The sequence below is a fragment of the Pithys albifrons genome, chromosome 3, assembly GCF_047495875.1.
Source record: "Pithys albifrons albifrons isolate INPA30051 chromosome 3, PitAlb_v1, whole genome shotgun sequence".
In the NCBI taxonomy this organism is placed as follows: Eukaryota; Metazoa; Chordata; class Aves; order Passeriformes; family Thamnophilidae; genus Pithys; species Pithys albifrons.
This window is the reverse complement of record NC_092460.1, coordinates 13286029-13313694: the sequence shown is the minus strand read 5'-3', so window position 1 is coordinate 13313694 and position 27666 is coordinate 13286029. Positions and strand designations below refer to the sequence as shown.

The 27666-nt window shown below is 44.6% G+C and overlaps 1 protein-coding gene across 19 annotated transcripts in view; it reads left to right on the top strand.

Annotated features, from left to right (window-relative positions):
* The window catches only part of ATP2B2 (ATPase plasma membrane Ca2+ transporting 2), a 420524-nt gene that overhangs the window by 91481 nt on the left and 301377 nt on the right, over window positions 1-27666 (top strand). For all 19 annotated transcript variants that reach the window (XM_071550496.1, XM_071550495.1, XM_071550497.1 and 16 more), the window contains exon 2: window positions 13372-13423. The gene's annotated coding sequence lies outside the window, so the exon portion shown is untranslated. The remainder of the gene's footprint in view (window positions 1-13371; window positions 13424-27666) is intronic.

Sequence of the window (27666 nt, the reverse complement as noted above, 5' to 3'; positions counted from 1 at the left end):
GTGTTGGGATGAGGTAATTATTTGGAATGAACTTGGGTTTGCCCCTGTTTGTCTCTCCTTTTGCAAAATGGCAAAAATCCCATAAAGCCTCTGAGCCTGGGGAGAAGCAGCACAGTTGACCCACTTTTGGCCTCTGGGAACCCAAATTTGAACTCGCCTCCTGAGAGCAGAGTGTTCTTGGAGGGCAGAGAGAGGAGGTGAATGGGTTGGGAAGGCACTGCCCCGCCCTTGGGTGCCAGGGGCAGTGGGGCAGCATCTCTGTGGGTGCCAGGGGGCAGTGGGGCAGCATCTCTGTGGGTGCCAGGGGGCAGTGGGGCAGCAGCAGCATCTCTGTGGGTGCCAGGGGGCAGTGGGGCAGCAGCATCTCTGTGGGTGCCAGGGGGCAGTGGAGCAGCATCTCTGTGGGTGCCAGGGGGTAGTGGGGCAGCAGCAGCATCTCTGTGGGTGCCAGGGGGCAGTGGGGCAGCAGCAGCATCTCTGTGGGTGCCAGGGGGCAGTGGAGCAGCAGCAGCTCTGGTGGCTGTTGCCAGGTGTGCTCTGTGGCTGTTGCCAGGTGTGCCCTGGGGCAGCTGAGGGGTCTCCAGAGGGGATCCTGCTGGTGCCATAGCAAGAGGTGCCACGTCACATGGAGGCCTGCCCAGCAGCAGCCAGTTTGGCAAGGCAGAGCTTTTCTGGCTCTCTGTGTGGGTGGCTTCCTGCCTGAGCTGAGGAGCGTCAGCAGCACCTTTTGGTGACAATAGTGTGGGGGAAAGCTGTGCAGGAGGAGTCTGGAGTGCCAAGAAATGATTTAAGATACTTCTCCTTCGTGTGATGCTCAAAGACCACTGTTTTGCCTTAAATAGAAGAGAGTTTGCAGTCACTTTGCTTTTAAAGAGTATTTTGTGGTGTGCTCCACTGGATTATTTTTTGAAGATATTGCATAGAATAGTTTGAGGCAACTTAAAGTCCTGGGAACAAAATTCCTCCCAATAGCTCTTGTAAACGTCCACAGATGGTGAAAGGAATAGTTTAGGAATGGAGTTACGTGTCAATCACAAGGAGTTTTTTTCACTGGCATCTCATTGTATTTGAATTGATAAAATGTCCTGTTGTCTGCTTTCAAAGTAAAAGAATTCATTTTGTATCACTCTTATATGTGCCATGAAAATGATTTCTATATGTTAGCTAATCAAAGCAAATTGGATTGATTGCTGCTTTGAGTCACAGGCATTAAGAAGGGGCAAAGCACATCATGTTACATACCATATAATGATAAGGGAGGTGTTTAAATCCTAATAAATGCAGGAACTCTGAGGTGGTTGTTTGAGTCAGAGTTTGACAACCCCATAGGCTTTACTTGTAATATTTATTTACCTTCTTGGTAATTATATATCTGCTTATAAACTCCATGACAGAGTTCATGTTAATAATCCCCTGAATGTGCTGCACCAGCAATGAGTGTTCCCCTCAAAGAGGGGAAAGTTTTTTTTTTTCCCTTGAACAAGAGGGTCAGACTCGGCCAGCACAGAACTGTGAGCTGGTTTGGAGCTGTGTGTGTATGACAGTCACTGCATTTATGACAGGAAAATACTCCTTGAGCTGCCAGAATGTCTTATCTGCAGACCACTGTGATGAAATTTGGATATAATTGTGTGTCTTATTTCTCCATCCTTTCATTTCTGAAGAGCTCTAACACATCAGCACTCCTGAATATTCAGTTTCTTGATGTCTATGGACAGCAGTTTAGTTGGTGCAAATCCTCCATTTGTTTCAACTTTATTCCTTTTTTGATCTTTATAGGAGTGGTATGGGACTACAAGTGGCAAGATATCTTGCAATTGTAGCATATGTAACTAATAAATAGTAATTGTGTGTGGTTACCATAGGGGATGGGAAAAGCATTTTTCACAGCTACACTGAGCTCACTTTGAGAAAATAATCTTAGAATTTATTGGGTTGGAAAAGACCTCTGAGATCATCAAGTCCAACCCTTGGTCCAACTCCACTCCCTTTACCAGATCATGGCACTCAGTGCCACGGCCAAGCTCAGTTGAAAAACCTCCAGGGATGAGGAATCCATCCCATCTCTGGGCAGCCCATTCCAATGCCTGAGCACTCTCTCTGGAAAGAAGTTTTTTCTGCTCTCCAACTTCAATTTCCCCTGGCAGAGCTTGAGCCTGTGCCCCCTTGTCCTATTGCTGAGTGCCTGGGAGAAGGTTGGGAAGTATCTTTGCAGAAATCATCTTGCCTGGAAGTGCTCTCACCACGCTTTGCTGGTGCTGTGGAAGACCTTAACAGAGAAAACAAATTGATAAAACTTAGTCAGAAAAGCAGTTTAGCCACAGCTTTGTGAACAGGGAGATGTAAATCCTCTCTCAAATCCCGAATGTTTGGATGCACATAAGGGATGCTCAAATTACTTTCTAGGGACTCTATTCATTCTTTCAGTGATCCTAAACTTTTGGTCCAGACAGGCATCTCAGTGTGATGAACCAACCCCCCGTGCAAATCCTCATTTCTGTCTGAAAGGCAAGTGGGATGCCCTGTAGAGGTGACTGAGCAATTCCAGATCCAACACTCATTCAGTTCAGTTTTGGGGTGTAAATGGCTCTGGAACAGGCGTGTCTGGGCTCTTCCTGGGACTCCAGCACAGTGCTATGCCCACCAGACAGGCACTGTGCCCATCCCTGCTGCCATGTATGTGAGTAAAATAAGAAGGTGTTAAAGCACTGTGTGTCATGCTGGGGGTGCTTCTGTTCTCTGCATTCCTGCTGAGATGCTGCTGGTTGGGCTCTGCCTGCCTGGCAAACTGTGCCGTTGGTGTTTTATGGCTTTTTCCTGGGAGAAGATGCTTAGCTAAGCTGCAGGGTAGCCCTTGGCAGGCCTGGCCTGTGGGGATGACCTTTGTAGCACAGGGTGGGTGCATGCTCAGCCAGCCACCAAAATGAGATGAGAACATGAGAGCCTTTGTCCTTCGTAGGCTTGACTTAAAGCACATGCATGAGTTTCTCTACTGGTTGAGAGAACTTCATTCTCTTGAATGAAGTTATTTCCCTGTGTGCATCAGCTGAGAATATTCCCAGTGATGTTCAGGTAATGACAAAGCAGGAGGAAGCACAAAAAAATAAAAGAAAATTCCTCTTATTTGATACTTGAAAAGTACAATCCATGATCCAAACTCCCTGCAGGCAGAATCATGGGTGGCTTGGAACTTCTGCTCTAACAGCAAGAAGAGCACAGATTTAGACCTGTTTCTTTGCATTGCTAGGAAGGTTCACATTCTCCCTGGACACTTTGGTTTAAGGTTGGTTCATCTTCCTTGCAGAAATGTTGGCAGAACTGCAAGTTTTTGAAATATGGCCTAGTTCAGCATTTAAGCACACCCTGAACTGTTGTGTTAAACTTGGTGCAGTCCTTTACACGAGGAGAAGACTGCAGGAATTTTCCTTCCTGGGTGCATGGAGCAGCCTGGCAGCATTCCCCTGTTGCAGTGTCATAAATGTATTTACAATAAATGTAGCTAACAAATTCTCAATGCTTATTTTTTTGCTTTGGGAGGGGACAGGAGAGTGATGTATTGCTAAGCAAATCTGAAGAAATGTGCTTTAATCAGCATCATTTGGGGAGGGTAACTTCTTCCCCCCTCATATTAATTCTTTCTTAAATGTGGATTTTATTGAAAAATTTTGAAAAATGCTTTTGGCTTTTTTTCCCCCCTTTTCCCTTCAGTTGGTCATTTATATTCTGCACAGACTAGAATAGCTCTGTGGGGGGAGCACTTAAATAGGGAGAAGATATTTGTCATCTGTCACACTCTGAAATTAAACTTTTGATATCGAGTTATTGCCTTAGAAATAACTTGATAAAAATGTACATGCAGAGAAAGGCACATGGTGGGGGAAGCTGTTGAACTAGTTATTGCATAACACCGTGTTAAATCCTCTGTCACTGAACAGAGTCCTGAAAAATATTTCTTCATGAATAAATTAAAAAATACATTCATACAATACAAATTTCTACAATTCCTTGACCACTTACATGGATATTTTTTCTTTTACTAAAATCACAGAGAGGAGGCTGAGATTCCCAGAGCTGCTGCAGAGGTTTCTAATGAGAAATTGGTATCCAGTTTTGTTTGATGCCTGGAAAATTCTTGTAGTACATTTACATATATTAAGAAATTAGAAAGGAGAGAATGGGGTCATGTTCATTCAATAGTTAGGGAAATACTGCTCACAAGTACCAAAAGGGAGTTGTACAGAAAGAAAGTGGAGAGAAATATCTGCTTTTTCATGATGCCTGCAGTGGGAAGAGTATTTGGACATTGGCTTGGCAGTTCTGTTTTGTGGAAAGATTTGGGGGGATTATAAGTGAGATGAACCAAAGGAGCAGCTTGTCCCCAGGGCTGGGCTAATGGGACTGTTCCTCACTGATGAGTTTAAGATCACTGAGGGAGAGTGGTGGACTCCTCTTCCCCTCAACCAGTTTCACTTCTAAAGCTTCCTAAGGGGAAATGTTTGTTGAGTGGCTCTGCTTGTTAAACCTGTCATGGGTTGAGATAAGTGAGCAACTTATGTTTTTTGCTGGATCAGGTTGTTTGCTCTGTGCTGTCCCTTGTGCCCACTGCCAGGCTGGGCTGTGGTGCTGAAGCGTCCAGAGAAGAGCAACGAGGCTGGAGAAGGGACTGGAGCACAAGTGCTGTGGGGAGAGGCTGAGGGAGCTGGGGGTGTTTAGCCTGGAGAAGAGGAGGCTCAGAGGTGACCTCAGCACTGTCTAGAAGAACATGAAGGGAAGTTCTGGCCAGGTGGGGGTTGGTCTCTTCTCCCAGGCACTCAGCAATAGGACAAGGGGGCACGATGGGCTCAAGCTCTGCCAGGGGAAATTGAAGTTGGAGAGCTGAAAAAAATTCTTTGCAGAGAGAGTGCTCAGGCATTGGAATGGGCTGCCCAGAGAGGGGGTGGATTCCCCATCCCTGGAGGTTTTTAAGCTGAGATTGGCCGTGGCACTGAGTGCCATGATCTGGTAAAGGGAGTGGAGTTGGACCAAGGGTTGGACTTGATCTCGGAGGTCTTTTCCAACCCAATCCATTCTATGATTCTATGATTCACCAAAACAGGGCCCAGCAAAGCCATTGCCTTGAGCTCTGCAGGGAAATGCCTTGTGTCTGGCTGCCTTTTTTGTGGCTGTTGTGGGTTATGGTCATGTTACTTCTTCCCCCAGAGTGTTTCAGATTGTGTTTTCCTCTCCTCTTGGCACACAGTTGGGCTCAATGATCCCCATGGGTCCCTTCGGGGGTTGTGTCAGGGTTTGTGGCAGCGCGATGAGCCACGTGGTGTGGCTGTGCCCACGCTGGCACAGCAGCAGAGGGGACCGCAGAGCCAGAGGGGTGCTCCATCTGATTCCCTTTGCTGTGCAGCTGCCCATTCCAGGGCTGGCTCCTGGGCTCTGGCCTGGCTGGATGCCAACTTGGCACATGGGCACCCAGGAAGCCTCACACACCTGAGAAATAGGGAATCGGTATCTGGGAATGCTGGAAAAGCAGCATTTGGGTAATCTCTCACCTGTGCTTTCAGAAATAAGAAAATACAGATTTTTTTTCTTAATACCCCCCCCCTCATTTTTCAAACATGATTTACATTTTTTTCAGATTTTATAAGAGTTGACTCATTGCTTTTTGAGGCAGTTTTTATAGGGTGTTTATTGTACAGCCTTAAACTGTCTAGAAATATTATTGGATCACTGAACTGGTCTCTGGGAGAAAACATTTGTGTATCTACATTGAGTACAGCTATAAAGCTCTGTAATATAATATAATTTTTATTATCTGAGGATTCTTCTGGCCCAGATAATCTTCTAGAATCAGCAAGCCAAATTAATAAAGGAATTGGTAATAACTGTAGTTTATGAAGTGCTCGCAAATAGAAACAGTGAAGGAGTCGTCAAATAAGCTGGGTCATAATTGCTTCATTTTCTTTGATATTGTTTGTGTTCTGCTACAAATCCAGCTCCATTTGTTAGAAATAAAATGGAATATTTAGAAAATATATGTCTGATAGGACTGAGGTAAGGATCTTACTGTGCCTTTGGAGCTACTAAATGTTTTTAGAACCAAAACAATCTCAGAAGAACAAAAGTCTGATCTCCTGGGATATGAACAGTGTTCAGGCAAATGAAGGTCGGACATCACCTTGAGTCTTTTGAAATACACAGCTTTGATTCCAGCAGTTAACAGCTTAAATCCCTGTTTCATTATTTATTTTAAAACTGAATACCTCTGGGGAACAAATATGTTTACTGCTTGAAAGAGCCTTACGTGGTTTTTTTTCCTGTTTTAAATCTGTAGTAGATGGCCTTTGACTAAAATGTATAATATAGAGCATTATCTTAAACCACTAACCCTACCAAGTCTAGGCCAACATACAGATCCCACTGTCCTGAAAGGAATTTTAACATCAAATCCATCTGGATCTCTTGTATGGTTTGGGTAAAGTTGTTAATTCGTGTTTGTTAATGTGTAGAATAGTCATTGGATGAAATACTTGCATATATAAACACACTGAGAAGTCAGAACTAGTTTGTTATGGGTTGAATGCCTTTTTGTCCTTCTAACTCTGCATCTGGAAAATAAAGGCAAGGTAAAGAAATACAGAAAAAGGGGGGAAAGCATCTAACAAAAAACCCAAGCCAAAAACCAACCCCAAGGATTTTCCCTTGATAAAGCACCCCCAGGGAGACCCACAGTGTAGTGTGATGTCTCAGTCAAGATCTTCACTAACACTGAGGCACAGTCACTGCCAGATGTGGCTGTGCCATTGCACTGGAACATTTTATCATCAGTTCTGCTGTTCTCTTGTTCCCAACAGCTCAGATCACTAATGCAGTGAGGGCATCAGGCATCTCAGATCTCCAAGAAAAACAAATGGGATCATTTTAACTCATGCATCTCTAACTTTCATGGCCAAGTACAGAAGCAATGTTGTCTACTTGGTGCCTACAACCCTGTTGTGGCTTCAAGACTGATTCCAGGTGCCAGGAATGTCACTTTTATTTTAAAGTTAGTAACTTCACAGAATCTGCTGAGTTGGAAGGGACCCACAAAGACCATCGAGTTCAACCCTTAGCCCTGCAGAGAACAGTCCCCAAGTTTCACACCATGTGCTTGAGAATATCATCCAAAAGCTCCTTGAGCTCTGTTGGGCTTGGTGCTGTCAACACCTCTCTGGGGGAGCCTGTTCAGTGCCCAACCACCCTCTGGGGTGAAGAACCTTTTTCCGATATCCAACCCAAACCTCCACTGGCACTTCAGGCCATTCCCTTGGGTACTGTCACCACAGAACAGAGCTCAGTGCCTGCCCCTCCTCTGCCCCTCCCCAGGAAGCTGTACCTGCAATGAGGTCTCCCCTCAATCTCCTCCAGGCTGATAAAGGAAGCCCCAGGTCACTGTGTAGCACACTCAGAGTGCTTGGGGCAGTGTTTCCAGCCTGCATTTCTAGCCAGGGCTTGCCTGACACGCAGGAGTGACTCATTTAATAGAACAAGGAACCCCATTGCTTGCAGCGCTTGCAGTTTGTCACCTGATGAGAGGTGACAGTAGGGGTGCCACAGCCACTCTGAGGGGCTTTGCTACCTCTCTGTTGTACTGAACTCACATGGCACTGTCAGTTCTGTAATGCTGCAATTACAAATACTGAAATCCCAGGCAGTTATAAGAGGAATGAGCTGAATGTCACAGTGTAAACTAAACTTGGAGTAATGCTGCGCTTATGGAAGGTGGAAGCAGCTGAAGGTGTGGTAAAGGCCGGTGTCACTGTTGCACGGAGGTGATGAGGAAGGCACACCCCTCACAATAACCATTTAAATAAGAAAGCAGTAATTTCTCCTCCTTCCATGGCAATGTGTTTTCCAAGTGTCATTGTAGTTTCTTTCCTGTTGTCCTCCCTAATTCTCAAATATTGTGATTTCATTTCTCCACCAGGTCTAGTTGCAGGTGGTAGTTCATTATGGCCATTTTTGCCAATGTCTTGACCTCATACTGTGTGTGTTATCTGCTAGAATTTCCAGGAAATGGCATGTGGTGTTACCTGGTTTGGAGTTTACCCTCATTTCATGTCCAAACATTAGTAAACTCTGTCCTGGGGTGCAAGAGCTGAGTGGAGAGGGGTTTTGAGGTCTTTTCTGCTGCACAAGATGGATGCACAGGCCAAGAGGACACAGGAGGTTTTTAAACTGAGATTGGCCGTGGCACTGAGTGCCATGATCTGGTAAAGGGACTGGAGTTGGCCCAAGGGTTGGACTTGATGATCTTGGAGGCCTTTTCCAACCCAATCGATTCTATGATTTCCTCCCCAAAACATCCTCACACAGTTTTTATTTATCCCTGTTTCACCCAAAGCTTTGCCACCCTTTATATAAACAACAAAGTTATGCTTGATTCAAAATCTACATCCACGATAACGTCAATAAATTGAATTTCTTTAGTTCATCTTCAGAGATGTTCCTCTATAGAAGCAGCATCCAAGGGCTTTGGGAGAGAGAGCAGAAAGAGCTCCAGTGGTGCTGCAGTGAACATGTTACTGGAATTCATTGAAAATTTAAAACTACAAAGCAACTTAATACTGTAACTTGGCCTGGTCTACTTTTGGCTTTGTTTGGTGTCATGCCAGATACTGATGTTATCTTCATAGTTTTGTTAAATTTTAGTTCTTATAGTGACTGTTCTCTATATTTGTATAAATGTGTTGATGGAAAGCGTAATTTTCAGCCTGATCCTCATGGATTTGTACATCAAGATAACAATCTCTCACTGTAGCCTTTGCAAACTGTTTAAGCCACGTTTTGTGAGCTACACAGAATCCCAGAATGGCTTGGGTTGGAAGGGACCCTGAAGATCATCTGGTTCCAACCCCTGCCATGGGCAGGGCCACCTTTGTCCGGTGGCTGAAAAAGGAGTAAATGAAATAAGGGAAATAGTGGAAAATCTTAACTATCCAATTGCAAGGGTTCACATACTGAATAGTGGAAAATACTTCAAGTGGAAAAAGCTCTTTTTAGGTGCTGGAATAATTGTATGTTGCTTGAAGTACACGCCTAGAAGAGTTTAGGCAGTTATTAGAGAGTGTTGCCAGATGCTATCGCTGCAGTCATGCACAGAGAGCAGCACTGCCCGTGCAGCACCACAGAATGTGTGAATGAGGCTAAAAATAACCCCCCAGTGCTGTTCCCAAGTGCCACAGAGCACGGAGGGGTGATGATGATTTTAGCAGTGCAAAACTGACTCTGAAAATCTTACTGTGATGTCACACGGGGGGTTTTAAGAGGTGATCAAATAGTTGCAGGTTTTGTTTGTTTGCTTGAGCATTCAGGGGTTAGAAACTAAAGCAAAGAAACAAGAACTCATGAGAGAACAAACAGCTCTGTATGGGCACTACAGCAGGGTGAAAACACCCACTTGAGGGGAGGGCCAGGGGCTGGCAAGAATCACAGAATGACAGACTGTTCTGATCCCCAAGGATCATCGAGTCCAACTCTTAAGTCAACGGCCCACACAGGGAATTGAACCCATGACCTTGGCATTATTACAGCCAAGATTTAACCAACTGAGCTAAGAAGACACCATGCAAGGATTTACAGATTTCACTTGGTACCAGGAAATCTGTGAGTGACATGTCTCTGAGTAGCTCCAACCAGTCTTTAATCATCCTCAGATTAGCTCATTGACCTTGGAGCTGTTGCAGTTTTCTTCTTGTTGCTAAGACATAGTGATGAGTTCTGGTTGTGTGGAAAGACTACGCAGGGCTACAGCTCCTGGAGAAGACTTTAATTGGTCCCCCTTAGGTCCTAAAGCCACTTAAGTGGCCCAGAATACAAAGAGAACTATCTACAAATTTGTTTTTAATGAAAATAAAGAGTTGTCAGAACCTTTGGCAAAAGGTGAGTATTCCAGAGCTGATCGACTGAGGGCCAAAAGAACTTTTTGCCCACCACTTTTGGAAGACTCTTTTTAATACTTACCTGAAAGAATGTTGTAGCCAGGCAGGGATTGGTCTCTTCTCCCAGGGACTCAGCAATAGGACAAGGGGGCACAGGCTCAAGCTCTGCCAGGGGAAATTGAAGTCGGAGAGCAGAAAAGAATTCTTTGCAGAGAGAGTGGTCAGGCATTGGAATGGGCTGCCCAGAGAGGGGGTGGATTCCCCATCCCTGGAGGTTTTTAAGCTGAGATTGGCCGTGGCACTGAGTGCCATGATCTGGTAAAGGGAGTGGAGTTGGACCAAGGGTTGGACTTGATCTCGGAGGTCTTTTCCAACCCAATTGATTCTATGATTCTGTGATCAAGTTTCTGTCATGGTCTTGCACCCCAAACAGAATCTGTTTTCTTTCTTCTAAGAAACTGGTTGTTGATGGAGGGTTTGCCAATGCCACCTTTGCAGCAATTCCAGATTTTCAGGATATATACTAAGTGGGAACTCCCAACAGTTTCTCTGTAATTCCATCTTCATCATGACTTGGGAAAGTAAAACCTTTTCCTCATCAAAGAGTCTTAAAAATCAATAAGCTACTTTTTTTTTCTGTAGCAAATTCTTTGATTATCAGTTTCTTTATGGTTATTCATACTTTGAGCCAGCTGCAACAAATGTCTGATTTGCAGGCAAGGGCTGAAGCTATTTAGGGAAACAAATGAACCACAAAGGTTTTTATTAAATGATGAATTTTGTGCAAATATAATGTTTTTCAAGAGTGACTGGCTTTCCTACATCAAACTTCTTCACAGGGAGTTTTACAGCAATATGCAATACCTCTGACAACTATAATTTTCTAAAACTTTGGGAAAAGCAGATGAAAGCATAAATAAATATTGATCTGGTGGAGCCTTAAGTAATCCCTGATCAAAGCAACAATGCATTTTAAAGCCAGCAGTGATTACTCCTGGACTGTGGTTTTATCCTTCCCAGCCTGAAAATGTTGAGTCTTTATGGAGTCAGAGAAACATATAAGAATACTGATTAGACATAAATTTTAATTTATTGCTCCAGTATTTTGGCCACTTTTATGTTATCTTCTGAACTGGTACTCAAAACCAGTGTCATGGAAGTGGGAGAACTTTGCTGCTGAGGCAAATGGAGGCAGGAGGTTCAGGGGCATCCTTGTATTGTCAGGCAGAGAGACACTTTTTGCCATCTAAGCCTCCATTAGTAGGTGTTGGAGCTGGGGTATGGATAGGACACAGCCAAGTATTCCCATCACTGTGACTGTGCTGCCTCCAGTCCTGCACTGGGAGTTGTCTTCTCACTCATTCACTTTACTTTGCCTCATTTTCATCTCTGCTGGCAAAGCTGTTCTGACTTTCTGTACTTTAAAGCTCTTGCATTTGGGTTTTTCCACTAAGGTGTCTCCTTGTTTGCAGTTTGATTCTTGGAATTACCTGCAAATAATCGGGAATGGGATCCACTGCCTGGATTGCATTACCAGCTCATGGAGGAGAGGGGCTTGTTTTTGCTTGGCTCCAGCATTGTGTGTGCAATTCAAAATGACAGAGCTCTGGTTTTAAGACACTTTCATGTATTTCCACAGTGGGAAATCTCTGGGATGAATGTGCTAAAGTGATGTTGGTAGCCTGGGGGGGTGGAACAATGTATTTGTCTTGGAACTACTGTGAGCACCTCTGTGAGCACAGGTTAAAAAAAGAGATATTTTTATCACTTGTAGTAATTGGATTCCCTGGCACTTCTGACAAGTGGGTTAGGCTTTTTTTGTTTTTTTTGGCCAGATTTCAATTTAATTCTTGATGTGTCACCTCCCTAGCTTAGCTTTGCCTCTCAAAGAAGTTGTATTGTCCTTCTAATTTTTGGCCTGAACAGCTGCACAGTGTTCACAGCAAAACTGGGAGATCCAAAGAATTGCTTTTTGGCTGTTAATGGCATGAGGTGCACTCAGTTTGGGTGTCACCCTGTTACATTCCTGAATGCCTTGAGAAACTGGGAGAGGAGCTGCTGTTAAATATCTGTCTTGAAGCTCCAGGAGGGCTGTCCCTGCTGTGTCCCTGCATAGAATGGATTGGGTTGGAAAAGACCAACGAGATCATCAAGTCCAACCCTTGGTCCAACTCCAGTCCCTTTACCAGATCATGGCACTCAGTGCCACGGCCAATCTCAGCTGAAAAACCTCCAGGGATGGGGAATCCACCCCCTCTCTGGGCAGCCCATTCCAATGCCTGAGCACTCTCTCTGCAAAGAATTCTTTTCTGCTCTCCAGTTTCCCCTGGTAGAGCTTGAGCCCATCGTGCCCCCTTGTCCTGTTGCTGAGTGCCTGGGAGAAGAGACCAACCCCCACCTGGCCAGAACTTCCCTTCAGGCAGTTCTAGACAGTGCTGAGGTCACCTCTGAGCCTCCTCTTCTCCAGGCTAAACACCCCCAGCTCCCTCAGCCTCTCCCCACAGCACTTGTGCTCCAGTCCCTTCTCCAGCCTCGTTGCTCTTCTCTGGCCCCACTCCAGCCCCTCAATCTCTTTCCTGAACTGAGGGGCCCAGAACTGAACACAACCCTCAAGGTGTGGCCTCCCCAAGGCAGAGTCCAGGGGAAGGGTCACTGCCCTGGGCCTGCTGGCCACGCTAGTTTGGATCCAGGCCAGGATCCCATTGGCCTTCCTGGCCACCATGGCATGGCTGTCCCAGCACAGGGAGCCCCTTCTCCCGGCACTGAGAGGAGCTGTTTGACAAGGCTGGTTGCTTGGCAAGCTGCATCTCACCAGATGTGCTCCACGGAGTCTTAAGGCTCTGCTTACTTAAAATTATCTACAGAAGGGTTTTAAACAGATTCTTCATTGAAAATCTATTCCTGTCATTATATTTGTGAACCAGAGAGATACCTACTTGTTTGTCTTGATGTAGTTATTGGAAGACATGTTTGTTTTCATCTCCAAAAGTAATGGAGTAAAGTTTTCAAGTGCCCTTATTCATGCATGTATTTATTTAGTAAACATTTTTCTTTGAAAATATTTGATTCCAAGGTAAATTAGTGTTATCAGTTCTGAGTGCTGCTACAAAATAATTATAAATGGCAACAAGTGTAATAGCAATTGTGTGCATTATTATTTGGACTTTTCTGGAATTAGAGAATGTTTAATGCTTCAGCTGTATTGGAAAGTGTGTTGAGTTTCATTTTTTGAAGGTGTACTGTATTTTATTTTTTAAGACTCACTTTCAAGTTTCCTGTTAGGGAGTAATACAGAAGAGATGAGCTTAATTTTATTAATTGTGCAATAAAACCATTTGCATCTAAATAAAGCCAGATGTGTTAAGTGGCTGGACTGCTTTTTTCTTTGACTTTACGTTCATTATAATCAGTCATCATTTCTGTTTCCCGAATGTAAACTGTTTTTTTCCTTTATTTTCACCAGGTCTTGCATGCTGTGGCACCAAGATTGCTCTGCACCCTGCACTATGGTCATGGTAAGCCCTAGTTCATATTTTTACATTCCCTTTATTTTATGTGCTGTTTTATGAGTCAGTTACTTGAGATGATCATAAAGACACAGACAGGAGTTGAGTCTCTGTTTTCTACTGAACTGTGGCAGATCTCCAGTTGTGTACAAATCCAGTGCAAAGTGAGTTTTCAGAATCTGTGAAGGACCTGAGAATGGCCTCAAAATCTCAGTGGTTTTGTCACAAACTACAGACAGCCCAGGACAGGACTCTTTTTGTAGTTCTAAGTGATGCGGTGGCACCTGAATTCAGGACAGGAACCCAAATGACAAGACAGACAAACAGTACCACAAGAGGCTCAGTGTGGGGTCCAGTGAATCCCATTTTATGCAGGCTCCATGTCTTCAGGTTCTTTATCTATGCTAAGTAGTTCTCCATGGCTGCCAACTTGCTGGCACTTCTTAAAATAACTCAGTTAAAAATATTCCATAAACTCATTTTGTATAGGCAAAATAAGCCCCTGTGCTCCTCTGAAGCAGCACATCCTTCTTCTTTTTCCCTTCTCCTCCAAATATTAGCAAATTACCACTTTTATTATGGTATGAGAGTAAACCAGCTTTTGGAATTAAGCCTCACATTTATCAAATGGTTTCTTACCATGTTCTCTTTTTTGGGGCAGTTAAGTGGAAAACACGTTCTGTAATTCTGGGTTTACTGATACATATATTTAAATCAATTATTTTTCTTTTTTACTGGAAGTAGCTGGAATCCTCATGTGGTTCCACTGCTTTCCCCCTCTCCCTTCTTTTTCTTTCTTTCTTTCAGTTTTTTTTTCTTTCTCCCAATTTCTCCCTCGCCTGTCAAAGGATGTTTGAGCTGCTCAGTGACCTCTCCCTCTGAGCCCAGAAGCTGAGAAACAGCTTTCCCTGACTGATGGGATTAGGGATGTCAGAAGAGTGGCCAAGGCTTTAAGGGTCAGTCTTTCCATGTTCCCCAGTTCACCCACGTTCAGTGATCCATTGAAAATGTGCCTTATGGAGCTGTTGGGGGGCTCAGCATTCCCAGAGTATTTCTCAGAGTCCATCCACGTGCTGCTGCTTCCTGAAATGTTCAATCCCAGGATACCCACTGGCATTTTAATCGTCATTCCCACCTCCCAGTGGGCCTCCTGTGGTTTGCAGGGTCCAAACAGCCCCCATTGAGGGTTCCTGGGTATCTCTGTAGGTGACAAACCCTTTACATTTAATTACTCATCATTCTGGAATAAGAGTTAATGCAAGAGCAAAAGCTGAACATCTCTCAGGTCTTTTAATGCAGCTTTTCCATGTAAAGCACGAGGTTTTTCCACAGTCTCCTGTACAACACAGTGATATTTGGAGCAGTCCTGCTGGTGCTTGCTGGAGGTTTGGAAAGGCTGTGAGGACCTGAGCATTGACTCTGCAAATTTAATTAATCTGAGAGCCCCAGAGAGACAGTTAATGGCTCCATTAATAATTTCACTTTCTTGTGTTCTCAGTTTTAATGTATTGGACCAATATTTTCTACTCTGAGGTATGAAAAAAGTGCCTTTCATTCTTGCAGGAGTTCTTTGCAAGCTCTGTGGATGTTCTCTGAAGCAAAGGTTCATAATTTTCCTTAACACAGTTACTGCACAAGGCCCCAAGCTTGGCATTGTTTAGCTAAAATATTTTTTACAACAAATCCAAGGAACTGTTGTCATCTCAAGGGCTTATATTTAAGGTTTACTAATGCAAATTGTTTTTGAGGCAGGCAAGCCTGACAGTGTTCTTGTCTGTCTTACTTTTGAAAACACGATTTAGCAAAGCTGGCAAAAAACCCAGATGAATTGAACTATAACTTTTTCTGATCTTGATGGAAATACTCATTTTATGATGTCCAATTTTTCTTTAATGGCTCTGAGAGGCAGAAAAGTATGATTAAAATGGAGCATTAAAATTCTGCACACAAAATACTTTGTGAAAGGGAATTGCAAATCGAGTCCCCAAAATCTTCAGAGATAAAATTGATTGGGGCTTCCTTTTGTTTCTACTTTATACTCAGAAGAATAAATTTGGGTTAAGTAGCAAGCAGAGGGATCAATAACAACTATTGGTACAACTGTTTTTAAAAAAGAAAATCCAATTACAGTTCATATTTTTGAAGAAACTGCAGCAGAACTTTTGTGTTTGTACTCTGTTGGCAAAGAGTTCTGTCCTGTAGGAAGAACTGGTGCAAACCTAAATGGCTTTTCATTGAGATTCAAGGGTAAGTTGTACATCCAGATAAATACACAGCTGAGCTTCTATTATCTGACATATGTTCACTCTGGATGACTGTGAACTTTTGAAAACAGTTTTGTCAGTTTGCAGCCTGTGATGTGCTCTAAACCCACTGAGCTTTCCCTGGGAAGTGCCCACTTTGTTCAGAGCTCCCCCTGGCACCTGGACTGAGCCTGGCATCGTTGCTCACCTCCTGATGGATGGCTTATCTGATTAGTGTGGTTTGGGGATTGCAATTGCTTTGACATGTCATCTTTTGTCTGCTGTGGTGCAATTTTTATTGGAATTCCCTTGAAGGATGCAGTTTATGTTGCTGAAAGCACTGGGAATGCAGCCCTGCTGAGCTCAGACAGTGGCTCCTCCCCTGCATATGACCCTTGTTGTGTTCCTTCCTTCCACCCCAGCAAAGCCTCTTGTGGCAAGATGGGGTCTATAATCGACCTTTTGAAAGATGCTGGGTATAAATAAGAGTTGTCTAAATTTGCAGAGATGGGGCCTTTGATTGCAGGTGTTCCTAATTAGATTAATTTATGGCATAGCTCAAGCCGATGGAGGAGGCATGGAAAACTGACTGAGAGCTTATCAAATTAGTCAAGTGGAGCAATTAATCAGACAGACCTTAACTGTTTGGTTTCTTTTTTTAATTATCATCCTGAGCAGTGTGCTTTCAGCTTCCATTAAGGAAGGCATTTAATGCAAAGCTGTGCTTGGTGAGACACTTCCCTTGTTGTCTCCTGGTGACGTTCCTGTCTCGGGAAGTGTCTGCAGTGGCTGTGCCCAGTGCCACAAACCTGCTGCTGCCCCAAGGCACACAGCAGTGTCCTGGGAATAAAAGAAGGATAATTAGGAAAAAGGGTTCATCATTCCCTGTGGAAGCATCTGGGCTCTGCCCTAAATTCCTGTATCCACATAATGCCCTCCTGCCTGACAGCTCCCTCCTGTTGGCACCTTTACACCAACAGTTCTAAATGGCATAAATTCTCAACAAAGGCAGCACTTCACACTCAGTGATCAGCTTAGGACTGGGCTAAGGCAGAAAAAAGGTAAAGTTTAGGTTTCATTCTTCAAAAGTTTTTCTACTGTGAACAATTGGCTGACTGAACTCCCATGTAATTATTTAATAATAATTATTATTATGGACTGAGAACAGCACTAACCCCTCTCCAGTACTAACAGTGTGCAAGGTGGACATGGTAATTATTTTATTATTCTTATGGCCTGAGAACAGCACCCCTGCAGTGTATTATCCTCTGCAGGGCTAACAGTGTGCAAGGTGGGCATGGTAATTATTTAATTAATATTGCAAACTGATAACAGCACCCCTGCAGTGTGTTGTCCTCTCCAGGACTATCAGTGTGTAAGGTGGACATGGGATTTGGCCTCAACAATAACTTGTCAGTTAAAGTGTTCAATAGGCAGCTCTTGCAAAACTTCTGGTTGCAATATGGTAACAAGTACCCACTGAGGTATTAAAAAGCACTTAAAATGATGCTTTTAGGAAGTTCTTTTTATTTCTAAGCAAGTTCATTCAATATGGGGAGTGTTGGGCATATTGATATAATTTTTCTTCTTTCTGAATCCATTTGTAAATGATCTGATGTTTTTAGGTCGACTTTTCCTGCCTTTTGCTGCAGGAAAAATGAAGGTTCCATAATTTTGCACAAGGAATACTTTCTGCTCATCTCATTTCATGGTAAACCTCTCTGGTAGCTGTCAGGTTTGGCCCTGACAAGTTGGACTGAGGCTCACAACTTTGACATGGAATCTGGAACAGTGATCTCTCCCCACACATGACCTTCCCAGTTACCTTTCCCTTCTCTTCAAGAGATCAAATTATTTCCTTTCCCACCCTCCCAATGAATCCTAGAGCATGTCAGGAGTTGGGGAAGGATGAGAGTTAACACTTCTTCCTCAAAAGCTGAAGAAAGATGATCTGATGAGAATGAGACCCTCCTTAGGATCTTTCTGAATACCAAATTGCCTCTTGTGGTAAGGTTAAATATAAGTTTCTTTTAAATGTTGAAGATAATTCCTTGTGTCTTCCTTTAAAAAGTACCCAATGAACATTCTAGCATATGAACTTTGGGCATTTATATTTAGGAATTTTATCACAACTTAAAATGCTGCTGTAAAACTGGTTTCTCCTCTTTGTAAGTTCTCAGCCATTTTATCTTAAATATCCAGAAATGAAAATCTTAACCAGGGTTATCAGCTTGGGTCAAGTTTTGAAATCTCTTTTAAACATTTGGAGTGATATTTTAATGCCATTAACACTGAATACTTCAAAACACAAAATATCCAGTGCTTAAGAGTCCTTCTGAAAACCACAGAATCCTTGAACAGCTGAAGATTAAGAGGAGGGATCTGGGGAACTATTTTAGGATTTTGGGGGATTGATCATCATGTTTGCCTTCAGAAGATGAAGGATAGATCTAAAACCTGATGCATGAGACGTGTAAGCTGCATTTTCTTTTACATCTCTGGAAAAGGAGCCTCTCGTTTGTCTGATGAATTTCTGACTCTTGCCTTGATTTTTAAATCACTGAAAATAAGTTACAACTCCAATTTTAAGCAGTATGGAAAACTGCCAAAAAGAAGCCTATAAATAGGAGTAATTAACACCCATCTCCAAGGTTGCCTTTTCCTGCTTGTTTCAATACAGAATTGCTATACCTAAAAGAATGTGAAAATATTTTAGACAACGTGCATGTGCTTTCAACATGCTTGGATTTGATCAGTTATTCCTTGGATAGGCTGGAGGGCTATCCTGAACATCATCCAAATTACTCTGGCAGAAATATAAACCCAAGAACTTCTCCACGTTTTCATTTGGTGTCTCTGAACAAATGTAAGATCCTGGATGTGGCTGATAAGTGGGTCAATAGCGAGGAAGGAATGATGGATGACTTGTGAAGCTAAACATTGCTCCTGAGCAGCTTGTGCTTGTACCAGATCCTCAGGTACAGAACTCAAGGGGGGTATTTTGCATTGTGGAGGCTTGAATGAATTGATTCTCTTATCACTCTGTCAGACATAAGCTGACTGTATTTCACTGTAAAATACTGTCTTTGTAGCAATATGCCTGTTTCTTGTGGTGTTGTGTCAAGGTCTAAACCCACTAACAAGACAGGACTTAGTTCACAAATCATAAATATTAGTGCTGGTGAGTTGGAAGTGCTGTTTCTTCATTCATAGTCTCAGTTTATTGTGTCGCTTTCTGGAAAATAAGCAGCGTTTCTCAAGTGTGAGAGAGAGCAGCTCCCACTCTCTGGGAGACTGCACACAGCAGGAATCCTGACAGCACAGTTTCAGGAGCTGGCACGAGATGTCACTGAACAACTGAGACACAAGATCAGAAACATCTATTTGTTGTGTGCTTGTGATCAGTTTATTGCTGGTGCTGTCTGTGTGTGCTCAGAGCTGTGTCCCAGGGAGCAGCAGAACTCAGAGCTGCAGTCCAAGGGAGCAGCAGAACTCAGAGCTGCAGTCCAAGGGAGCAGCAGAACTCAGAGCTGCAGTCCAGGGGAGCAGCAGAACTCAGAGCTGTGTCCAGAGGAGCAGCAGAACTCAGAGCTGCAGTCCAAGGGAGCAGCAGAACTCAGAGCTGTGTCCAAGAGAGCAGCAGAACTCAGAGCTGCAGTCCCAGGGAGCAGCAGAACTCAGAGCTGCAGTACAGGGGAGCAGCAGAACTCAGAGCTGCAGTCCCAGGGAGCAGCAGAACTCAGAGCTGCAGTACAGGGGAGCAGCAGAACTCAGAGCTGCAGTCCAAGAGAGCAGCAGAACTCAGAGCTGCAGTCCAGGGAAACAGCAGAACTCAGAGCTGTGTCCAGGGAGCAGCAGAACTCAGAGCTGCAGTCCAGGGGAACAGCAGAACTCAGAGCTGTGTCCCAGGGAGCAGCAGAACTCAGAGCTGCAGTCCAGGGAAACAGCAGAACTCAGAGCTGCAGTCCAGGGGAACAGCAGAACTCAGAGCTGCAGTCCAGGGGAGCAGCAGAACTCAGAGCTGCAGTCCAGGGGAGCAGCAGAACTCAGAGCTGCAGTCCAAGGGAGCAGCAGAACTCAGAGCTGCAGTCCCAGGGAGCAGCAGAACTCAGAGCTGCAGTCCAGGGGAGCAGCAGAACTCAGAGCTGCAGTCCAAGGGAGCAGCAGAACTCAGAGCTGCAGTCCAAGGGAGCAGCAGAACTCAGAGCTGCAGTCCAAGGGAGCAGCAGAACTCAGAGCTGCAGTCCAAGGGAGCAGCAGAACTCGGAGCTGCAGTCCAGGGGAGCAGCGGAACTCAGAGCTGCAGTCCAAGAGAGCAGCGGAACTCGGAGCTGCAGTCCAAGAGAGCAGCAGAACTCAGAGCTGCAGTCCAAGAGAGCAGCAGAACTCAGAGCTGCAGTCCAAGGGAGCAGCGGAACTCAGAGCTGCAGTCCAAGGGAGCAGCAGAACTCGGAGCTGTGTCCAGGGAGCAGCAGAACTCAGAGCTGCAGTCCAGGGGAGCAGCAGAACTCAGAGCTGCAGTCCAGGGGAGCAGCAGAACTCAGAGCTGCAGTCCAGGGGAGCAGCAGAACTCAGAGCTGCAGTCCAGGGGAGCAGCAGAACTCAGAGCTGCAGTCCAAGGGAGCAGCAGAACTCAGAGCTGCAGTCCAAGGGAGCAGCAGAACTCAGAGCTGTGTCTAAGGGAGCAGCAGAACTCAGAGCTGCAGTCCAGGGGAGCAGCAGAACTCAGAGCTGCAGTCCAAGGGAGCAGCAGAACTCAGAGCTGCAGTCCAGGGGAGCAGCAGAACTCAGAGCTGCAGTCCAGGGGAGCAGCAGAACTCAGAGCTGTGTCCAGGGGAGCAGCAGAACCCCGAGCTGAGCTGCATGAGGAGCAAATCAGGGCCAAAACAGCTCCCAGCAGGTTTGGGAGAGGCAGATGGGAAGAGCTCTCTGAGCAAGTGTTGGTGCAGGCTCAGCTCAGGGCTCTGGCAGCTCAGACCATACAGATTCTGTGTAGGTAGGGGCTCTCTCCTAGCTGGGAACCAACACAGGGCTTATCTGGAGAACAGGCAGCCCTCCTGCATGTGCTTAAGTGCTCTGAAACTCTGATCTCTCCAAGTCCTTCCCCACGGACCTCTGAAGTAGCTCACTGACTGCTATTCCACAGGGCACTGCAGCTTTTGATGAGACTGGTCATGAATTTGAAACTACTTCTGCCTTTTGAACTTTTTTGCCAGTGATGTAATAAAATGTGTAAAGTATCAGCTTGAAAAAAGAGACTTGAGAGCCATAGGAATAGGGAGCAAACTCATTTTCTGCATTAATAATTATATTTATGCCATTCCTTTCATTTCATTGACTCTGTCTGTGTTCCACTGATGGCAATATTCTTCTACCATTCCAGGTGGAAAAGAGGTGATATATTAATGGCTGTCAGGAGTTATAATCCTTCTCAGTTTTATTTCCTACAGGACATATGCCATTATTTGCCATTTAAAAAAAAGTTTATTATAAATTAGGGGTAACTATTTATTATCTTTCACAGTAGCTTGTGTGTCACATAAAGGATGTATTTTGTCCAGGATGCTTAATCAAGTTCATTGTTATTTTTTGGTTTGGCAGTTGGTCTTTTTCCTTCCCCATGAAGTATATTTTGTTTCTTTGAGAACCTTGATGTTGTGGATGAAAAGCTGTATCCAGTAATTAGAAGGTGGAATAAAATCACCTTTTATAATGTCTGAGGTTCATGGCATCAATACATCTATTTCTATTTTTTTTAATCTTACTGTTTTCTATCAAGTATACTTTTACATTTGCCTAAACACTGCATCAATATTTCCAGCAAAATAATTCTTTTCCTCAGATTTCCTTTTTAATAAAACACAGCCTCTTTGAACTCCACAGACCTCACCATCTGTTACTCAATTTTCACTCTATAAAATTTTGCTGACATCTGTTTAATCAAAAATATTTTTATGGTCATGGAGAAATTTCGTTCAGACTTGGTATTATACTGTTCCTATATGCCAAATAGAAAATACGAATGTAGCGAACAGCAACTTCTGGGAGAGGAGAACAGTAAAATAAGTGTGTTGGCACTCAGGGCAGCACTGGGACTGGGGTGAGGGTCCTGTCTCTGCAGAGCTCGGGTTCCCACAGGTTGTTGCCATGGCCAGCCTGGGCCAGCTTTGCCCACCTTGGCCAGGTCTGGCTGTTCCCCTTGGCTGAGTTTGGGAGCAGCTGCCAGGCTTAGATTTGGAAAGCCAGGACTAAGTCCGCCAGGTTTCCCAAGCCTGTCTTGGTTCTGTGCCCTGCTGTTCCATCCCTTTATCCCTCTCTCCAGAGGAGGTAACTCACCCCCAGGAGCTCTGCGTGCCTGGAAGCTCCTCCTGCCCAGTGAGGACACCTGTGTGCCAGTCAGGGAGGAATCCAGGGAGAGGAGGCAGATGCTCCTCTTGGCTCCATCTCCTGTGCCCCGGGGCTGTTGCACTCTCTGGGTTCATTGTTTCCCATCGTGCTGAGGTTTGTGGGCACTGCCCGAGTCCCTGGGATAGATGGAGAGAGCATTAATAGAAACAACTTCTTTTTAGTCTGATTTTTAGAGAAATGAGCCATATGCATGTTCTGTCTATCTATCAATCTGTTTATTTGGTTATCTGTCAAGCTTGATTAGGAGATTTCCATCAGAGTTGTGCTCTGACAGACCCTTCCCCTCTCCCATATGGCATTAAAATTAACATATTTTCAAAGCAATAATTTATAACATTTGATAACCAGGTAAACACAGATTTTTTTAAATCAAGCCTCTTGATTATGATAATTATTTTATCAGTTACATGGATTTATTAAGGCATGCTGTGTTGTACCATATAGTCTTGCTTTTGGAGAAGTATCAGTGCTGTGCCTTTGCAACTGTTTTTCTCTGTTGCTGTTTGGGTTGGTGTTTAGGCAAAGTTTCACTGCCAGAATGATTTAGCTGTTTACTGCAGATTTATTTTGTTTTGCATGGAAACGGAATTGATATTTACGACAGAGTAATAAATTTAGAATAGTGGTTTTTAATTGAATCTGCAGCAGAACATGCTGATTGACTTGAATTTAATGATGAGCAGCAATGCTTTTTAAATTTTTCATGCAAATCCCATTACCTGCAGATGTCGGATTTACTAAATTGAAATTATCTCATATTTTAAAACAATATTTTGTTCCCTCTCCTGAACAAGAAAGTCAAGTTGTTGTCAATTTTACTGATTAGGTAGACAAAATCAATTGAAATGAAAAATAAGGATCATTTTGTAAAGCTTAGACCCTTTTGCTAATCCTTTGTTCGCCAAGACACTATTTATCTACCTCTAAGTTTGCTTTATTTAGAGAGATTTATTAAGATATGCATGAAAGAAAAACATCTGGAAGCACTCTCTGGTTTGTTTAAAACCTTCAGTTTATTTGGAAGGAAAACTTTTAAGCTGAACTTTCCAAAGCCTTGAGACAAAGTGAAAGCAAAGCCGAAATGCCAATGTTTATTTTGTTGGGATTTTCTGATGGCAAATTACAAGGGGGGAGTTTGTTTTCTGGCCGTTTTGCAGCTTGTTTATGGTAATGAACATGATGTATAAGTTTAAACTCATTTTATAACCAGAGGAGAATTTGGCTGGATGTTAAAAACTGAACACACTCTTTGTTTTGTGACCAACAAAATTAGATCTCAGTTGTCTTTAGAATCACAGAATCAATTGGGTTGGAAAAGACCTCCGAGATCATCAAGTCCAACCCTTGGTCCAACTCCAGTCCCTTTACCAGATCATGGCACTCAGTGCCACGGCCGATCTCAGTTGAAAAACCTCCAGGGATGGGGAATCCACCACCTCTCTGGGCAGCCCATTCCAATGCCTGAGCACTCTCTCTGCAAAGAATTTATTTCTGCTCTCCAACTTCAATTTCCCCTGGCAGAGCTTGAGCCCATCGTGCCCCCTTGTCCTATTGCTGAGTGCCTGGGAGAAGAGACCAACCCCCACCTGGCCAGAACTTCCCTTCAGGTAGTTCCAGACAGTGCTGAGGTCACCTCTGAGCCTCCTCTTCTCCAGGCTAAACACCCCCAGCTCCCTCAGCCTCTCCCCACAGCACTTGTGCTCCAGTCCCTTCTCCAGCCTCGTTGCTCTTCTCTGGCCCCGCTCCAGCCCCTCAATCTCTTTCCTGAACTGAGGGGCCCAGAACTGAACACAACACTCAAGGTGTGGCCTCCCCAAGGCAGAGTCCAGGGGAAGGGTCACTGCCCTGGGCCTGCTGGCCACGCTAGTTTGGATCCAGGCCAGGATCCCATTGGTCTTCTTGGCCACCTGGGCACACTGTTGGCTCCTGTTGAGCTTCCTGTCAATTAGTGTCTTTGTTCATAGTCCTATGAGCAGAGAAGCAAAGCTGCCTATCTCAGGATGATCTGTGTGTGCTGCTCTTCAGAAACATGAACTGTAAGAATTGGGATTTATTTTGGGTGTTTGTGTGGAGGTGAAGGTTTGGCAGGACTGGCAATGCCAAGGCTGTGCTGCAGCAGTGCTCGGTGAGCTCCGAGGAGCAGGGAGAGTCCTGGGGTGTGGGGGCACCTGCCAGCCCCAGCCAGGCACTGCTCTGGGTCATGGACACACCATCTCCTGATGGTTTTCTTGCTCCACTCTGTCTTTTGCTGACATTTCGAACAAAACAAGCTAAACTGAACCATGGCAGGAAAATCTCCTGGGCATAAGGCACAGGCTTAGGCTGTCGATTGAGGAGGAAAGAGAAAAGGAGCATTTCACAGTGTCTGAATCCTGTGCCCAGCACAGGCTGTTGGGAGGGCCCTGAAATGTCTCTCCAATGACAAACTGCAGGAGCATTCCTAGGTACAGCTGATCCCTCCCAGCCTCAGCAGATGCTGCTGCTGCTGCTGCCAGAGCCACACAGGGAGAGCTCAGAGTGTGCTGCATTGCAGGGGCACCGAGGGGCAGGTCACACTATTCCCTCTCTAATTTCACCCAAATTCTTCCCTTGTTCTGTTCTAAATCAGTCCTTGGCTTTTCTGTTGAAGGTCACTGAGAGATCCAGGAGTCAGATGCACCAGGCTGGTGACCTGCACCTGCTGCAGTAGTTCTGGGCCCCTCAGTTCAGGAAAGAGCTTGAGGGGCTGGAGCGGGGCCAGAGAAGAGCAACGAGGCTGGACAAGGGACTGGAGCACAAGTGCTGTGGGGAGAGGCTGAGGGAGCTGGGGGTGTTTAGCCTGGAGAAGAGGAGGCTCAGAGGTGACCTCAGCACTGTCTGGAACTACCTGAAGGGAAATTCTGGCCAGGTGGGGGTTGGTCTCTTCTCCCAGGCACTCAGCAATAGGACAAGGGGCCACAGGCTCAAGCTCTGCCAAGGGAAATTGAAGTTGGAGAGCAGAAAAAACTTCTTTGCAGAGAGAGTGCTCAGGCATTGGAATGGGCTGCCCAGAGAGGGGGTGGATTCCCCATCCCTGGAGGTTTTTCAACTGAGCTTGGCCGTGGCACTGAGTGCCATGATCTGGTAAAGGGACTGGAGTTGGACCAAGGGTTGGACTTGATGATCTCAGAGGTCTTTTCCATCCCAATTGATTTTATGATACAATTCTAAAATGGAGTAAAAATCCCAAGGAAAAAGCGGCTCTTTTGGGGATGGCTTTTTTGTTTATTTGTTTGTGAGGGGTTTTTTTTGTGGTGTTATTTGGAGATTTTTGGTTTGTTGGGGTTTGATTTGTTTGACAGTGGAAGCAGCTGTGCTGTAGAAACCTTTAGGGAGCCAAGTACTGCAGCAACCCATAGGCAGGAGAAGTCCAAGAAGGATCAAATCCCTCTTCCCATAGCTTGTGTCCTCAGGGACAGATACTGGCACAAGGAGTTTATTCAGTGTTCTGTGTCCAGGCTTTTAAAGGGTGTTTTAAGACAAGGTCCCTGTTATAGAGGACTTTTTTGACATGGTTTGAGGTAGCAATACATGGAATGTCACCAACTCTTGCCTTAGAGATGAAGCATTTCCAAAGTGAAGCTTTGCCAGCTGAGAAGAATAATCAGGCGGGGCAAATCAGCATGTTTTGATAATAAACAATTTGATTTATTTTAGAATAGCTTGAAGAAGATGGTAAACAAGCAGAAGGAACACCATAATCCTGGAATCCTGACTGTAAAAACTTCTAGCTTAGGAAGATAAATTCCAGTTTCCTTAAGAAGACAGGCTGGCACAATGAAAGGATGTTATAATGTGAATTAAAACCTAATTAGAAATTAGAATTAAAGTGGAGGAATTAAATGGCCTATTACTAATGCTGCAAAAGTGCTTCTGAGATGCCCTGGGGATCAAGACTTTATTGGTGATTTGTTAGTGAATTTCTAAGGTTAAGAAAAAACTTCAAGTTTCATTGGGAGTCTCTTCCTGACACTACAGAATTTTCCCTGAGAAAGTGCATTTTCAGGGTTTTTGTTTTCATATATTCAAAACTGACAGTTTAATAACTGTTTTTATAATTTAATTCATTATTACTGCTTTTAATTTTGGCCATTTTAAAAATATGAACCCTGTGTTTTGTATTTGTGTAACCCATTTGTTTATTAAAGTTTATTTCCCCTCATCTTTTCTTAATTTAGTGCCTGATTTAGACTTGGTGAGTTTGGGGTTAAAAGGATCTGCTTCCCATGGTATCCATTCAGTGAAGGAGTATATTCAGTGCCACACAGTGATGCAAGAAGTAAATTGCTGTAAGAAACTGTTTCCCAAGTGCCATTGTCACAAAAAATCTCATTTTTTAAATTTTTTTTTTTTTTTGGTTCTTGCTTTGCCAAGGCATCAATGTAATTTGGCTTGAACTTCATTAGGCAGAGGGAAATGCTCTTTCACTGATGGAGAAATTCCACCTTGCTGAAATAGTGAAATTGGGATCCTGCTCTGCACAGATGTTTCTGTGACACATCTGTGCCCAAAGGTGGCACTCTGTGACTTCTTAGGAGGCTCTTGGATCTGTTTGGTTTTGCTGTTGTTTTTTCTTTCCTTTTTTTTTTTTTTAAAAAGAAACCAATGGTAATATGTTGTCAGAAATACATTTTCTTCTCTGCTGAAGTTTAAAGACAGAAACCTTGTCTTGATTCCCACACTCCGTGGCTTTGCTGAGTTCTAGGAGTGTTTCCAAATAACACTCTGAGAATCATAGAATGGATTGGATTGGAAAAGACCTCCGAGATCATCAAGTCCAACCCTTGGTCCAACTCCAGTCCCTTTACCAGATCATGGCACTCAGTGCCATGGCCAATCTCAGTTGAAAAACCTCCAGGGATGGGGAATCCACCCCCTCTCTGGGCAGCCCATTCCAATGCCTGAGCACTCTCTCTGCAAAGAATTTGTTTCTGCTCTCCAACTTCAATTTCCCCTGGCAGAGCTTGAGCCCGTGCCCCCTTGTCCTATTGCTGAGTGCCTGGGAGAAGAGACCAACCCCCACCTGGCCAGAACTTCCCTTCAGGGAGTTCCAGACAGTGCTGAGGTCACCTCTGAGCCTCCTCTTCTCCAGGCTAAACACCCCCAGCTCCCTCAGCCTCTCCCATAGGAACTCAACATAAGAATTGTTGGAGCAAGTGCAGAGGAGACCATGAAGTTGATAAGGGGACTGGAGCACCTCCCCTGTGGAGATGGGCTGGAAAAGTTGGGACTCTTCACACTGGAAAGAGAAGATTGTGTAGAGACCTCACAGCACCTTCCAGTATCTGAAGGGGCAACAGGGAAGCTGGAGAGGGACTGACTGTTCAGCAGGAACTGGAGTGACAGGACAAGGAGCAGCAAGTGCAGACGGACAGAGAGGAAATTTAAGTGGGATATTGGGAAGAAATCCTTCCCTGTGAGGGTGGGCAGGCCCTGGCACAGGTTGCCCAGAGAAGCTGTGGCTGCCCCTTGTCTGAAAGTGTCCAAGGCCAGGTTGGACAGGGCTTGGGGCAACCTGGGCTGGTGGGAGGTGTCCCTGCCATGACAGGGGGTGGAATGAGATGATCCTTAAAGTCCATTCCA